This window comes from Talpa occidentalis, unplaced genomic scaffold (assembly GCF_014898055.3).
Source record: "Talpa occidentalis isolate TD23 unplaced genomic scaffold, MPIMG_talOcc4v2.1 talOcc4.8, whole genome shotgun sequence".
NCBI lineage: Eukaryota > Metazoa > Chordata > Mammalia > Eulipotyphla > Talpidae > Talpa > Talpa occidentalis.
In genome coordinates, this window is record NW_023605194.1 from 3978721 (window position 1) to 3991739 (window position 13019).

The 13019-nt window shown below is 50.9% G+C and overlaps 1 protein-coding gene across 2 annotated transcripts in view; it reads left to right on the top strand.

Moving 5' to 3' along the window:
* The window catches only part of FAM53B (family with sequence similarity 53 member B), a 98844-nt gene that overhangs the window by 3108 nt on the left and 82717 nt on the right, over nucleotides 1–13019 (top strand). Inside the window, exon 1 of one of the 2 annotated variants that reach the window (XM_037496962.2) lies at nucleotides 9938–9979. The exons of the other annotated variant lie outside the window; for it this stretch is intronic. The gene's annotated coding sequence lies outside the window, so the exon portion shown is untranslated. Of the gene's footprint in view, nucleotides 1–9937; nucleotides 9980–13019 lie in introns of those variants that run through there. 2 annotated transcript variants of the gene reach the window in all.

Below are 13019 nucleotides of genomic sequence, written 5' to 3' on the forward strand. Positions count from 1 at the left end.
GACTGAAGGACTGTTCCCTAGTGGGAAAAAATTAGGAAACCTTTATCAGTTTTTCAGGCAGGCAGGAAACAGAGATGTTCTTCGAAGAAGGGGAAGCACATGAGCATGTTTTATTAACAGTTAATGGAAGAAAATTAATGCTAATTTATTCTTCATACACACCATGCAATTTGTTAGAAAGGGAAAAGAATAGTTTGAAATTCTTTGGTCAATTGATGAATTCCTATGTTAGGGGCATAGAAATGAAACTCAACATTAAGCAGACAAATACCCAAGCCCACAGGCTACATAAATGCTGAATAAAACCAGCTCTACAATGGGCTCTGAAAAGCGAGGGGTAAGAAGCCTAATGAATGATTGAATATGACCTTAGCAAAATCCCTGGAGTGTTGTTGAAAGATCATTCATTTCCAGCTTAGATGTCAAGATGGGCTCCAGTAACCAGGAAAAAAAGAGAGCTTGAGCCGGTACTTACTGAGTTCTAAAAATCTTTACAACACAGAGCATTAGATTAATCATTAAAAGGGCTTCTCTAACAGAATTTTGAGCTGTCACGATGTGGACCTGGTGGTTTAGACCAAGGGAAACCAACTTTAAAAGATAGGAATAATTCCCGAGACATGAATGTGTCAATATCCTGCTTTTATAGAGTAGAACTTCAAAAACTGGGATGTAGAGACTGGCAGAATGTACTTTTGTCATGCTGATACTATTGTGAGGAAGACTTACAACCTGGGGATCAATTGTGCCTTAAAGTATTTGCAAATGACTGGCCTAGTTTATGAGAGGAAGACATAAAAAAAACAAAACCTACGGTTTTGTTTTAAGTGGCCCATCTGGAAGAAATGGTGAATTCTTCTGTGTTGTATTTTAAAATATGTATTGTTTTCTGTGCGTCAGGAGATGATGTGATTGAGTGAGCTTCACTGTGCAGGCTCTCAAGAAGCTTTTTAAGGAAAGCGAATCTAACATGTTGGTTTTGCCAAATACCTAAAAATTTACACATGTACCAGCAATTAGCATATCCTGGATGTTATCTGAGGAGCCAAGAAAGAAATATGAAATGCTGTGCTCGAATCAGGGGGCCCGGGACTGTAGGCATCACTCCTCATTAGCATACCTCGGCTGGCAGGCAGTTCATCATCGGCGGTAGCGGAGTGGAGCTGCTGGGAGGTGGCAGCTCCCTGGCTCTGCTTCCTTCAGCTTCATGGAGGGAAGAAGAGTCTAGAGCCGAATGTGGGCGAGAGTGGGCGCTGCCAGCCTCCTCTAACACGGAGATGTCAGGCTTTTGTTCCCATCTAATTTTAGTACATCCTGGCTAAAAAAAAATGTTAGGATAAAAAATGTTAGGATAATTTCCAACCGCGGAACTTCCAGGGGTGGGGCGCTGGGGGGAGAGTGGAGGAAAGAGCAGTTTACATCCCGTATCCGTCTGCCTTTCTTCAGCGGCATCTAGCCTCGCTGCTGGTTCTGCTGATGAGGTAAACGTGCAGGCTCCAAGTGCAGCGAGTGGGTTTCCTTCCGTGTCCTCGCCGAGAAGCCTACTTGGACACTGAGTGGGTAAAATCATAATATACTGGACTGAATTAAGAGCTGAAAGCAAGTTTTGGCGAAAAAGGCCAGAGCTTGTGTGTGAAAACTGCATGCTGTGTTATTGTAAATAGAAAGTTCAAGGTCCATTTCTGATTCATGAAGCTCCTTTTTATGCTCTTGTCTCAAATGAGAATATTTGTTGATTTTGAGAAGTACTCATCAGCAAGGCACACAAGTCAGCTGTTTATCTCCTCTGGACACCCTCACAGTTCTAGAAGGAATACTCTAATTCCATAAATAGAGCCAGTTGGGTCAAATCATTGATAATAAAGCTGATTCAAGAGATGGGACAGATTTCCATATGGATTTGTAGTTGGAAGTGGCAATTGTGGTTTTGTTTAGCTAAATAGTAATTAACTGGACTAAACTATGAGGGGAATTCCATATACTGGAGCTGTCGTTATGAAATAAGCTGTTTTCCCAAAGGTTTGTTTATTCAATTTGGTGAGCTGAAGTTTTCTCTTGGGTTGTCTGTATGATAAAGGCATTTTATGGCCAGAAGTAAGAGATCATTTTCTTATTAAGTTCTTTAGATTACTTCTTTGTGAGAAATGAAATAAGAGATTATTTGGGGAACTGGAAATTTGTTTCAGATTCTTTCCTTTTAAGTAATAGATAACTTATGTTTAAGGTCTGTTAAGTAATACAATAAATATCAAAGAGCAGTGATTTTTTTTTTTTTTTTTTTAAAAAGCCAAATTTTGGGGGGGAAATGACTAGACTCTGGGCAAGTCTCTTTGCTTTCCTGGGCTTCAGTTTTTCTCTCAGTAAGACAGGGGCAGTTAGTGGGAGATGTTTCAAGTTTTTCTTGACCCCTGTCTTAGTCAAGTTGCGCTGCCATGATAAAATGCCGTGGGCTGGGGAGGGGACTTAACCAACAGAAATTTTTTCTCACAATCTCAAGGCTGGGAATTCCAAGATCAAGGAGCCGGCAAGGTAAGTCTGATTTTGAGGGTTCCCTTGGTTTTGCAGGTAGCTGCCATTTCTCTCTGCACTCTCATGGCCTTGATGCCTGTGTGGGGGAAGAGAGTGCATGCAAGTTCTCTGGGGTCTGCTTTATCTAAGGGTGCTGATCCCATCACTTGTTCTACCTCAGGACCTCATCTGTCCCTGAGCACCTCCCAAAACCCCCCTTCAAATTATGTCACGTTGCAGGTTAGGGCTCCAACAAATGAATTGGGGAAGGTACAGATTTCTCCATAATAACTGCTGAAATTGATCTAAGATGCAAAGGTGTACAAAATAGGTTTCCACGGTATATGGGGAGTTTAAATACTCCTTTAGCTAAGTATCAGTTGTTAGGTTACTTTATGGTTCGCTTAAACCAAAATATCTATCCATGTGTATGAAAATATATGCACATATAATAAAATATTTGAAACAATCATGAATATTTTTCAGTCTAAAGATGTCTTTGTGCATTCATTGATAAGCTTTGGATTTGTGTATTTTTTTTTTTAAGATTTTATTTATTAATACAAGCACTGGGTGCAGTCAGAAGCACGGGAGGGTGAGAGAGAATTCACCAGAGCCAGAGTGGGGAGCAGAACAGACAGACAGATGAAACACACTGCCGAGGGGAGCAGCGGGCGTGGCAGGAGAGGTCTGTGTGCCATGTGGGACCCTCCCCCGGTGGCCAGGGATCGAACCGGCTGCAGAGGCTGCGGGCAGCTTCGCAGCCCAGTGCTCAACCACTGCGCCACCAGGGGAGGCCCATGATTTGTGTATTTTTTAAAAGATTTATTTATTTATGCATACAAGAACTGGAGTACAGGCCAGAGGTGTGGGGGGGTGAGAGGATTCACCAGAGACAGAGTGGGGAACAGAACAGGCAGATTGACTGAAATACACTGTGGAGGGGAGCAGCGGGCAAGTCAGGAGAGGTCTGCTGCACCATGTGGGTAGCTCCCTGGCCGGGGATCGAACTCGTGCTGCAGTGGCTGTGGATAGCTTCATAGGTTGCACCTTAAACCCTTGCGCCACCAGGGAGTCCCTGGATTTGCATATTGATTGTCTCTGATATATATTTGATGACTCATATTGTAGTCATTTGACCATAGAAATATTTTATCTAAGAAACTCAGACATTTATGTTAAACTTTATGTATAAAAAGATTGAGATCAAGATTGGGCCTGAGCAAAATTGTGTTAATCTGAAGGATCTTTCTGATTTGATTCTTCCCTGTCCCAAACACACACACACCTCTCTATTCGAATGCCCCGGGGCTGTGATAGTCCCGCTCTGCTACAGAGTCCCAGACCTGGTTTAAGACATGCCCTCTTATGCCGTGTTTCCTGTGCACAACTGTCAGTCTACCCTTTACCCGCTTATCCACCATAATGAGCTAAGATGTGTTCAAGTTGCTTGCAAAGTGCCTAATGTTTAGTAGTAGATATGTATTTAAAGTTGGTTTCCTTTGAGTACCTTTCTTGGAAGCAGTCTGATAGTGGTGGAGGGAGAAGTGGTTGTGTACGCTCTCACATCAGAGCGTTGCAACTGTTAAATGAGAAAAAGTATGCAGAGCACCTCGGCATGATTCCTAGTAATAACGTGCCCAGATCCGCTGCTCTGGGGCTGGTGGCGGGCACTGCGAGGGCTCAGATCCATCATGAGGTGCTGTATTCCTGGAGTGATCACGTGACCCAAGAGAGGCGTGGGAGGTAAATAAGAGGGAAAATCTGAAATAAGAGGGGGACCTTTGAGAACTTCTTAAAAAGTCCTGTCATGTAGGTCCTTTTCCCATTGTCCCTGGCAGGGCTGGCCCTGAGACATTTTTTTATTTAGTTGCAAAATGAGGACCAGATAGGATGTCAGATTTTCATGAAATGTCCCTTGTGATGTGTTCAGCGAGCTCTGTGAACACCCCTCAGATCTGAGATCCTTGTCTGTGTAAGTGGTGATTATTTATTAATAAACGCAGGTAAGATGTGGAAAGCATTAATGTGGGATGCACTTCAAGACAAATGGTCGAGAATGTCATGCCCCTTCCTTCCTTAGGCTTAGACGCCCAGGCATGATCTCCAGCATGATCTCCATCAAACAAGGGGGCTGAGCAAACCAGATGACCGCGCACTAGGCATTTGGGAGCCTCAAGTCTAATAAAAGCCGTTGAGTTGGATTTGGGTTTTCTGCTAGGCATTTAGGAAGCAGTGGGCTAAGATTTTTTGAATTCATTTCCACCCTGCATTTTCTAGATTTGATATTTTGATCAGTGAGTCGTGTTTATTTTCCTTGCTGTAAGCTAACAGTACCATCCACAGTGGCATTTTAAAGTTTGCTGTTGGGTAATACTTTAGTTTATCTGATTCACCCTTAGTTTATACTGGAACTCATAGTGTAGTGTGTGAAAGTGCGGTGAATCAGCTGTTTATGCTAGTCTAGAAAACATTCGGTTTTCAGACCCTTTCTTATTGCTGGTGAAGTGACTGTGGCGGTGCCTCAGCACCTCGGCGCTGTGCTCGGTGTAACTGCAGACATGCTAGCAGCGCCGTGTCACTTTCTCTCCTTAATCGCCAAGACTGAAGAAAGTTCCTCGGAGATGAGGTCACTGTGACATGATGTCCATTGTTAGGAGAGAACACAATCAAAGTGAAACAGCACAATGGTGGACTAGCCTGGGTTGAGCAAGGCTTTTTTGGGGGCCCTTGTGAGAGCTCAGAGGAGCCGTGTGTGAAGTCGCATTTAAAATAGCAAGTCAACTCCTCCAAGTCCGGTCAGTTCTGTCCTCAGGTCCGTGGCGGGGTCTGCACACACACCAGAGGCAGGGCTCATCCCTCTTAACACACTGGATAAAACTTTGCTTTTGGTTAATATATAAAATGGACAGACTGTCGAGGACAGTGAAGAAACTCACGGGTGAATGTGCAGGGCAGAAGTCCATTCTACACGGCATGCAACCGTGAGAGCCAGAGACTTATTTTCTCTTGGTATCTTAGATGCAAAGGATTCGGTCTGTAGAGTGGGTATTTAAACTCCGTGAAATCACAAACTATCCAGTTTCACAGTTTCCTGTCTGCCTAATGAAAATGAAATCCACTTGGTGTTATTTTTATGGGCAGAGGCGGGAGAGCAGTAGCTTTGAGCATATCACTAGGGATGAGTTAAAAATAGATTTTTCTTGAGGCAGTGACTTATATGGCAGATAGTTGACAGAGGGGAAAAATTAAGTTAAATTTTGGGCTTGTATCTCAAATACTTAATCTGAATTCCACTAAAGAATAGTTAAGAAAAAAAATTGAAATGGCTTTCATTGGAGGATGATAATATCAGTTTTTAGTCTAGGAGTGCAGTTGTATCTGGATTAAAGTCAACGTATAACAGAATAAAAATATTATACTTGCGATTAGCTATGATTTGGGTGGAGCGAACCAGGTTCGACCATGTTACCGTAAACTAATTCGCGTCTCCTTCACGAGGGTCAGAAATAGAGCAGGGAAAGGCCAGGCATTAAATGTGCTTTTGATCTTAGTATTAAAATAGTAAAATAGGTTTGATAAATTTTATGCCAGTAACTTTGAGCATGATAGTAAAAAGCCTTCATTGTACTAAATTTTGCTTACTTGCCATGCCTCATCTTTCCAATGTCTTTTCTCTGCTTGTGTTTTCTTGTAGCACTTAACACCAGTAGCTACTACTCCCTTTACCAAAAAAAAGCAATATCAAATTGGAGTAAGTTTTAACTGTTGCTCTGTTCTTTGTAGCGTGCTCTACCCAGAGCTCGTCCATCCAGTGAGTTGCAAGCGTGACATTTGCTGTGTTTTCAGCACCTGCCAACTTGGAAGCCAGGGTTTGTGCTCAGGACTTAGGCTTACAACCCACACTTTGTGGCGCACAATGCCGCCCCAGCTGGCATGCTTCGTGCCTCAATGGTGCTAGACGTTCAGTTACAAAGCTGTGCAGATTCACATGTGCTGATTTCAATAGGCATTCCCCTTCAAGCTGCTTTCAACTCTCATTTTGTATCAAAGGAGTTAGATTGGTATCATTAAATTCACCGCTCTGGTTATTTTTCAATGAAAATAAATGTGTTTTATTGAGTTCTCGAATCGAAAAGTAACCCAGGAACCTAAGTACCTCTTAAAAAGGTGTGATGTCTATGGATGTGAGTTACATAGACAGATAGATCTCTCTGTGTCTGTCTGTATGTATATGCATACGTGTGTGTGTGTGTGTGTGTGTATCTGAGAGAAATCTCTGGAATCCCACTCAGAGCTGTAACACACTTTCCTCTGTGGAAAGGTCTCAGAACACAAGAACAGGAAGGAAAGGCAGAAGGATTAGTGTGTTACTATATGCCTTTATAGGTAGGGACGTCAGATATAGCTGGGCCATAGATATGGGAACAATTATAGAACTTATTTTTCTGAATAAGATCTATATAAAGAATTACTGCCATGGAAGGTTCAGATTTTTGACTTCCATCTGTCACCAAAAACATCCCAAAGAAGTGTATTTTGCTCACTTGTTTTCAGTAGTCTCTTGAAAATACTTCAGGTGGATTTGGTGACGTCTGTCTTCCCATCATCTATTATAAGCAATTTTAAAAGGTTGTGCCTTAAAAAAGCTCTTTTCAGATGTAGAAAGGACAGTGTGAAATGCGAGTGACTGGCTTTAAATACAGCAGTTGTGACAAAGAGGCAGTGGCTTTGGGAAACTGAATGAAGGGGCAGCTCACAGCCTCTGTATTGCTGTTGGGCTGTTTGATGTCATTTCACTCACTTCAGTCTCAGACAAACCAGTTTATCATTTTTTAGTGAATTCTTTGTGCAGCTGTAGGTACAGATAGACTCGATGGGAAAAGCTGAGCAGCGCTGACTGGTATTTGCTCAAACTTCAAAGCTTAGCTCCTCGTTGTTTGCACATCACATTTATCTGCTTCTCAAGGCATTAAAAAAAAAAAAAAAAAAAAAACCCCACTAACTACCTGGGACACTCCTTGCATATCTAAACCCAGCCTTTCCATCCCCTGCACAAATGTGCTTAGGTGAATACTTTTATTAGCTTGTTGATACAAGTTATAGTTGGTTACACCCTTTCTTAATAAAATACACCTTTATTGTCTCCTCTTGCTTAAGAGCTTTAAACTTGGAATGGTTGTGCTATTCTCTGGTGAGGAACGCACTCAGTTTAAATCCCCTGGGCAGTTTGGACACATGATGCACCCCCCACACACAGACATTCCTCCCTTTGGTGGTGCTGCTTTGAGGAGAGCCTGGAGAGCTGCCGCCACGTGCAAGCCCTGGGGTTGCACGTCTGGTTGTGGAGGGGGACTGTACGGAACCCCCAGTCTGCATTTCCCAGGGTGTTCTGTGGCTTGGGTCAGTGTAATGGAAAAGTTACAAGGGATCATTTTTGGATTAATAATGATTTATTCCTAAACTGGCCTCAGAATTTGTGTTTAGGTGTCTGGTTGTGCTCTCAATCTGGTTTTGATTTGGTTTTGACCTTTTCAGATTGAGCAGAGGTAGACAGCCTAGTCCCCCGCCCCCCTGATTGCAGCTTACATTGTTTTAACCAGAATTTGACTGAGTTTTTATTCTTCTGGATTGAGCAAAATGTTAATAAACAACCTCTTGGGAAGGATATTTTATAATAAAGTATGGAGGGTAGTCCTGAGAAGTTGCGCGGGAGGGGGGGCATTATGTCTTTGGGGCATTGTGTAATGTGGGAAGCCCCTGTAGTGAAGTGACCATATATATATTTTTATCCTTTGGAGAGTCAATGTGAGAAAGTGAGATAGAGCTATATACTGGTCAGCAGCACAACTCTTTAAGCAGGTATTTCAGTTCTATATACGCTCAAGAAAGTCTCAGAACCAGAAAAACAGGCTGCCTTAGGTTGGAAAGGAGGCGTTACAGCCAAGGAGCTTGCCATAACCACAGTCCTTGGAATTTTGTGAGACTAAAATCAACCTGAGAGCAACAAGAATAATGGCTGTAATAATTGTTTCCAGGCCCTGGGACCCCTGCATCTTGTTTCTGAGTTGACCCCATGAACTGGTAATTGCAGGAATAAACTGAATGTCTGCCAGCAGGAGGCACTCTGGGCCTCCTCATAGAAAGTAAATCAGGCTGGATTTTAAAGCTCTGGAAGGCGGAGGTGCCCCAGCAGATAGCATAGGCCCTGCTGCAGCGATCTCAGACGGCCCCTGCACCCTTCTTTGTTCAGCCAGGGAGAGTTGCTTCCTGGTCTCTTCCAAGTTGGTCCTTGATGGGGTTTGTTAGGGCTGTGCTCCCCGCCGAGACCGGCAGTGTCTCAGTGCTCTGCGGGTCTCCCCTTTCGGCCCTCTTAGGGGGGCTTGATTATCTCCCACATGGTCAGCTGGAGTGGCTGCAGAGTCACCCTTCCTGCCGGTTGCTGTCCAGCCCAGTGGGCGGCAGGACTCCCTTGGGGGCGGGTGGGGGGGAGCAGGGGGTGGTGCTGGGGGGGCTGGAGTTCATGTGAAAGGAGATGCTGGGTCATGGTTTCCTGCAAGAAACAAATATCTCGGCAATAGCCACGAAATAGAATAGTTTCCCAAGTGCACACAAGCTCGAGAAGTTAATTGTTCATTTACGTTTGATACTGGGATTGAAACATTGGATTAAAACCAATTAAACGTTCCTAGAAGCAACAGAAAAAGTTTCCTGATTTATGAATAGAACCATTCACACGGCGCAGACACAATCCATGTAAAGTAATGAGGTGTTTTGTTTTTTTGGCAAAGGCGAACACAAGACGGGCCTAGGGAGCGCTTTTCAAAAACTTGCTCTTTAAAAACCTTTTCGGGTACAAGGTCAGTAAAGTAACAGGCCCAGCGGGCGGGGCAGCGGGAGGCGGCGGCCCCCGCCCCAGGTGAGCGGCGCGCGGACACGCCGTGCGCCCGTCGGGGCCGCGATCCGGGCTTGAGTCGACCCCGCGCCGCAGACCCAAGCCCGCGGCCCCTGCCTGGCAACCGCGGGTCCTGCCCGCGCCGGCCGCGGCTCCCGGGCGGCGGCACCTTCCTCCCCCGCGGCCCCGCGAGCGCGTCCCCCGCCCGGCTCGCCGGGGCCGGGGCGGGCCACGCGGCCGGGGGCGGGGCGGGGCGGGCGGGGGCGTCCGGGGGACCCCGGCCCGGGCGGGCCCCCCGCGCCCCGGGCCCCGCCGGCGCGAGCGCGGCCCGGCCCGGCCCGGCCCGGCCCGGGGCCGCCCTCTGGCCCCGCCGCGCGCGCGCGACCCCCCCACTCCCCGCCCACCGGCGGCTGCGCGCTCCGCGCCCTCGCCCGCCGCCGCCGCCCGAGCCGGGCCCGCGGCGCCGCCCGCAGAGCCGGACCGTGACGCGCGCGCGGCGGCGGCGGGCGGCAGCGCGGGGCCGCGGGGCGGAGGGCGAGCGAGCGGCGCGGAGCGGCGGCGCCTCCTCCCGAGCCGGTACGCGGCGGCGGGCGCGGGGCGCGGGGCGCGCGCGGTGCGGGGCCGGGCCGGGCCGGGCCGGGGCTCCCGTCTTCTCCGCGCCGCTGTCCCCGGCGGGCGGCGGTGCCCGGCGCGCGGACTGGGCGGCGCGGGCGGCGCGGCGCCGGGTCCTGCCCGCGGGGCTGCGCGGGGTCCCGGCCGCGTCCCGGCCGGCCCGGCGGGCGGCCCCGGCCCCGAAGTTCCCGCAGCGCCGCGGGCAACTCTTTGTTCGCGGAAGTTTGCGCGGCGCCGGGGCCGGGGCCGGGCCGGGGCCGGGGCCGGGGCGCTGAGCGGGGCGCGCGGGGCGCCGGGCGCGGGCGGGGGCGGGGCGGGGGCCGCGGCGGCGCGGCCCCGGCACATGGCGAGGGCGTCGGGCCCGGGCTCGCCGGCCGCGGGGTCGGGCCCCGGGCGGCGTCTCCGGCGGGGCGGGGGGCGCCGAGACGCGCGAAGTCCGGGGGCGCCCGGTGTGCGCTGCCCCCGCTCCCGGGGCGCCGCGGCGCCCCCCCGCCCGCGGGCCGGGGAACAAAGCTCGGGGCGCCGCGCGGGGCGGCCCGGCGGGCCGGGGTCCCGGGGCGCCCCGAGCCGGCTCCGCGCGCCGGCCGCGGGGTCGGTTCCCACGTCCCGGGCTCCGCGCGGCGGCGAACAAAGAGCGGCCCCGCGGCCGGATGAATGGGGAGGCCGCCGCCTGCAGGCCGCCCCGGGCTCCGGCGGGCTCGGGCTCCGCGGTGCCGGCCGCCCCGGGCCGCGCTCCGGCCGCCTCGGGCCGGCCCCGCGCCGGCGGGCGCACATGTCCGCGGGGAGCGCGGGGCCCGGGGCCGCCGCGGAGCTGCGCGCATTGTTCGCGGCCGGGAGCCGGCGAGCGTCCCGGGCGCCCACGACACGCTCGCGCGGGTGTCCCCGCCGGGTCCCGCCGGCGGAGGGGGCGGGGGGCCCTCCTCGCGCCGGGTCCGGCCTCCAGGTGGAGAGATGCCCCTGGCTGGCGCCTTGGGGGGCACCGAGTCAGCAGAGCCCACGAAGCGCACAGCTCCTGGCTGGGCCAGATTTTGGTTTCATTTTAATTTATCCACTTAGAAGTAATTTGCCTCAGTTACAGTGTTGACACTGAATTGCAAGTCTGTAGGTGTGGGCCCCCCCCCCCAGCTCTGGACACCCGGATAAGCAAACAGTCGCGGGGTGCAGTTTCCAGTAGACTCGCCCAGGTTAGAGGAGTTGGGGTCCTCCCTGCGGGAGCGGCAGCCCTTCGCCCGCGCGCCCCGCATCGCCGAGCAGCCTGCGGACGGGCTGCCTGCTGCCCTGCTGTCCCGCTGTCCCGTCCGGAGCGCGGAGAGGCCTGGGAGAGGTTCTCTTTCTCTCCCTCGTGCGTCTTTGGAGAGCAGGGGGTTTTAAGACCAGTGAAATCGGTTTGCCCGAGGACTTCTTGTTCCCCCCCTGGGACGGCGCCCTTGATGTGCAGTCACTTTAGCGTGGAAGACAAGTTGACATAGAAGTTCTGCAGAAGTGGAGATGAATGTGCTCCGGCCAGCAGGACGGGGAGGGCATGGCCTGGCTCGGGGGACGCTGTTTTCCGTCCTTGTCCCCCTTCTCAGCTTCGGCTCAGGCTGTGTCACCCAGAGTCGCCCCGGGGACGTTCATAAAGGTCTCTTGGGAAGAGCTTTGAGATCTCTCCTTGCCATCCCGGTGGCTTCTTTTAATTGACATTTTAGGGGGGCCCTGTTGTTACTTCCTGTGCTCTTTCCCTGTCCCCCCGTTGGTTTCTTCACTGTACCCTGGCCTCACCATCTCCCTGGTTCTGTAGAAGCCAGCTGGGCCGGGCATCTTTCAGTGGGTCCAGGGAGCAAGTACCTGACCTATGGCCCAAGCCAGGCCAGGCCAGCCAGCTCTCCCCCCCCTGCGCTGAGGCTGCAGAGGTGGGGCCTGGTGCAAGGCCGGGCAGCTGGCAGCAGAGGACGCCTTGGAGCAGTTTGGTGTGCCTTTGCCTTGCTCTTTAACAGGCAGGCCCTCCTCACCCGCTGCTGGATGCCTTGGGCCCCAAGACAGCTCGGACCCACCGCCTGACTGCTGAGTTGTTCCATCCGGGGCAGGGTGACTTTTTCGAATTGCGCACCGTGCGGAAAACTTTCTGTTCCTGCCCTTGAAAAAATGCAAAGACCAAAACAAGCCAATGCTCAGACCAGCACAGCCCCCGGCGTTACCTCCACCACACACACCTCTCTGATGTGTAATAAAAGAAACCTGCAGGCACAATTTGTTATGTAATATGCTGATAATACAAGTTTCGGTTTTAGATGGAAACCAGATGTGGAGGGGATCTCTTTAATTGATCCAGCCAGGGGGACCCTTTCGAACGTGAACTTGCTCTCGCAATTATTTTTTTTCTCACTTGAGGGCAGAATGGCCAACCTGGGGCTTCTCCGAGGTTCTGCCTCTCCCTGTGCTGCAGCTGTCCATTTTGTCAGGCTCTCCCTCTTGAAAGAACCGGTTTGTTGCCAACACGAAGCACATGGCCGGGTCTGGCCCGGCTCAGCGCAGCTTAGCTCGGCTGGGCTCCACTCTCCTCGTGGGCTGGTCCAGCTGCTGCCCTGTCCTCCGCCCTGCAGAACAGGCCTGGCCGAGAGACTCGGGTGTGCGGGAAGGTTGCCTCCCTCACCCCTTTCTGAAATGCCCGACCATCCCCGGAGAGTCGCTGTCTAAACTCGCCCTGTGAATACACTTTCCGAAGCCATTGACTCTCTTTCTCTGATTAATTTCTGTTTGTTTCCTGCCTAACTTTATGAGGGTTCTTTCTACGAGCCTGAGTCACCTTTATTATGGCCCAAGGTCGGGGACGGCGCTGTAATAGCTGGGACGTGAACTTTGGAAACTCACCCCGCGGCTTGGAGATGCTGTGTGCCCCGGGACCGGCTTAGAGACTTTTTGTCTTAGCGAAGTTTACATCGACATGATTAATGACCTCGCCACTGAAAAGTCTATATTCAAAAGCAATTTACCGTCCCCCAGGGTTCTTCTTAGGGTGAAGTAA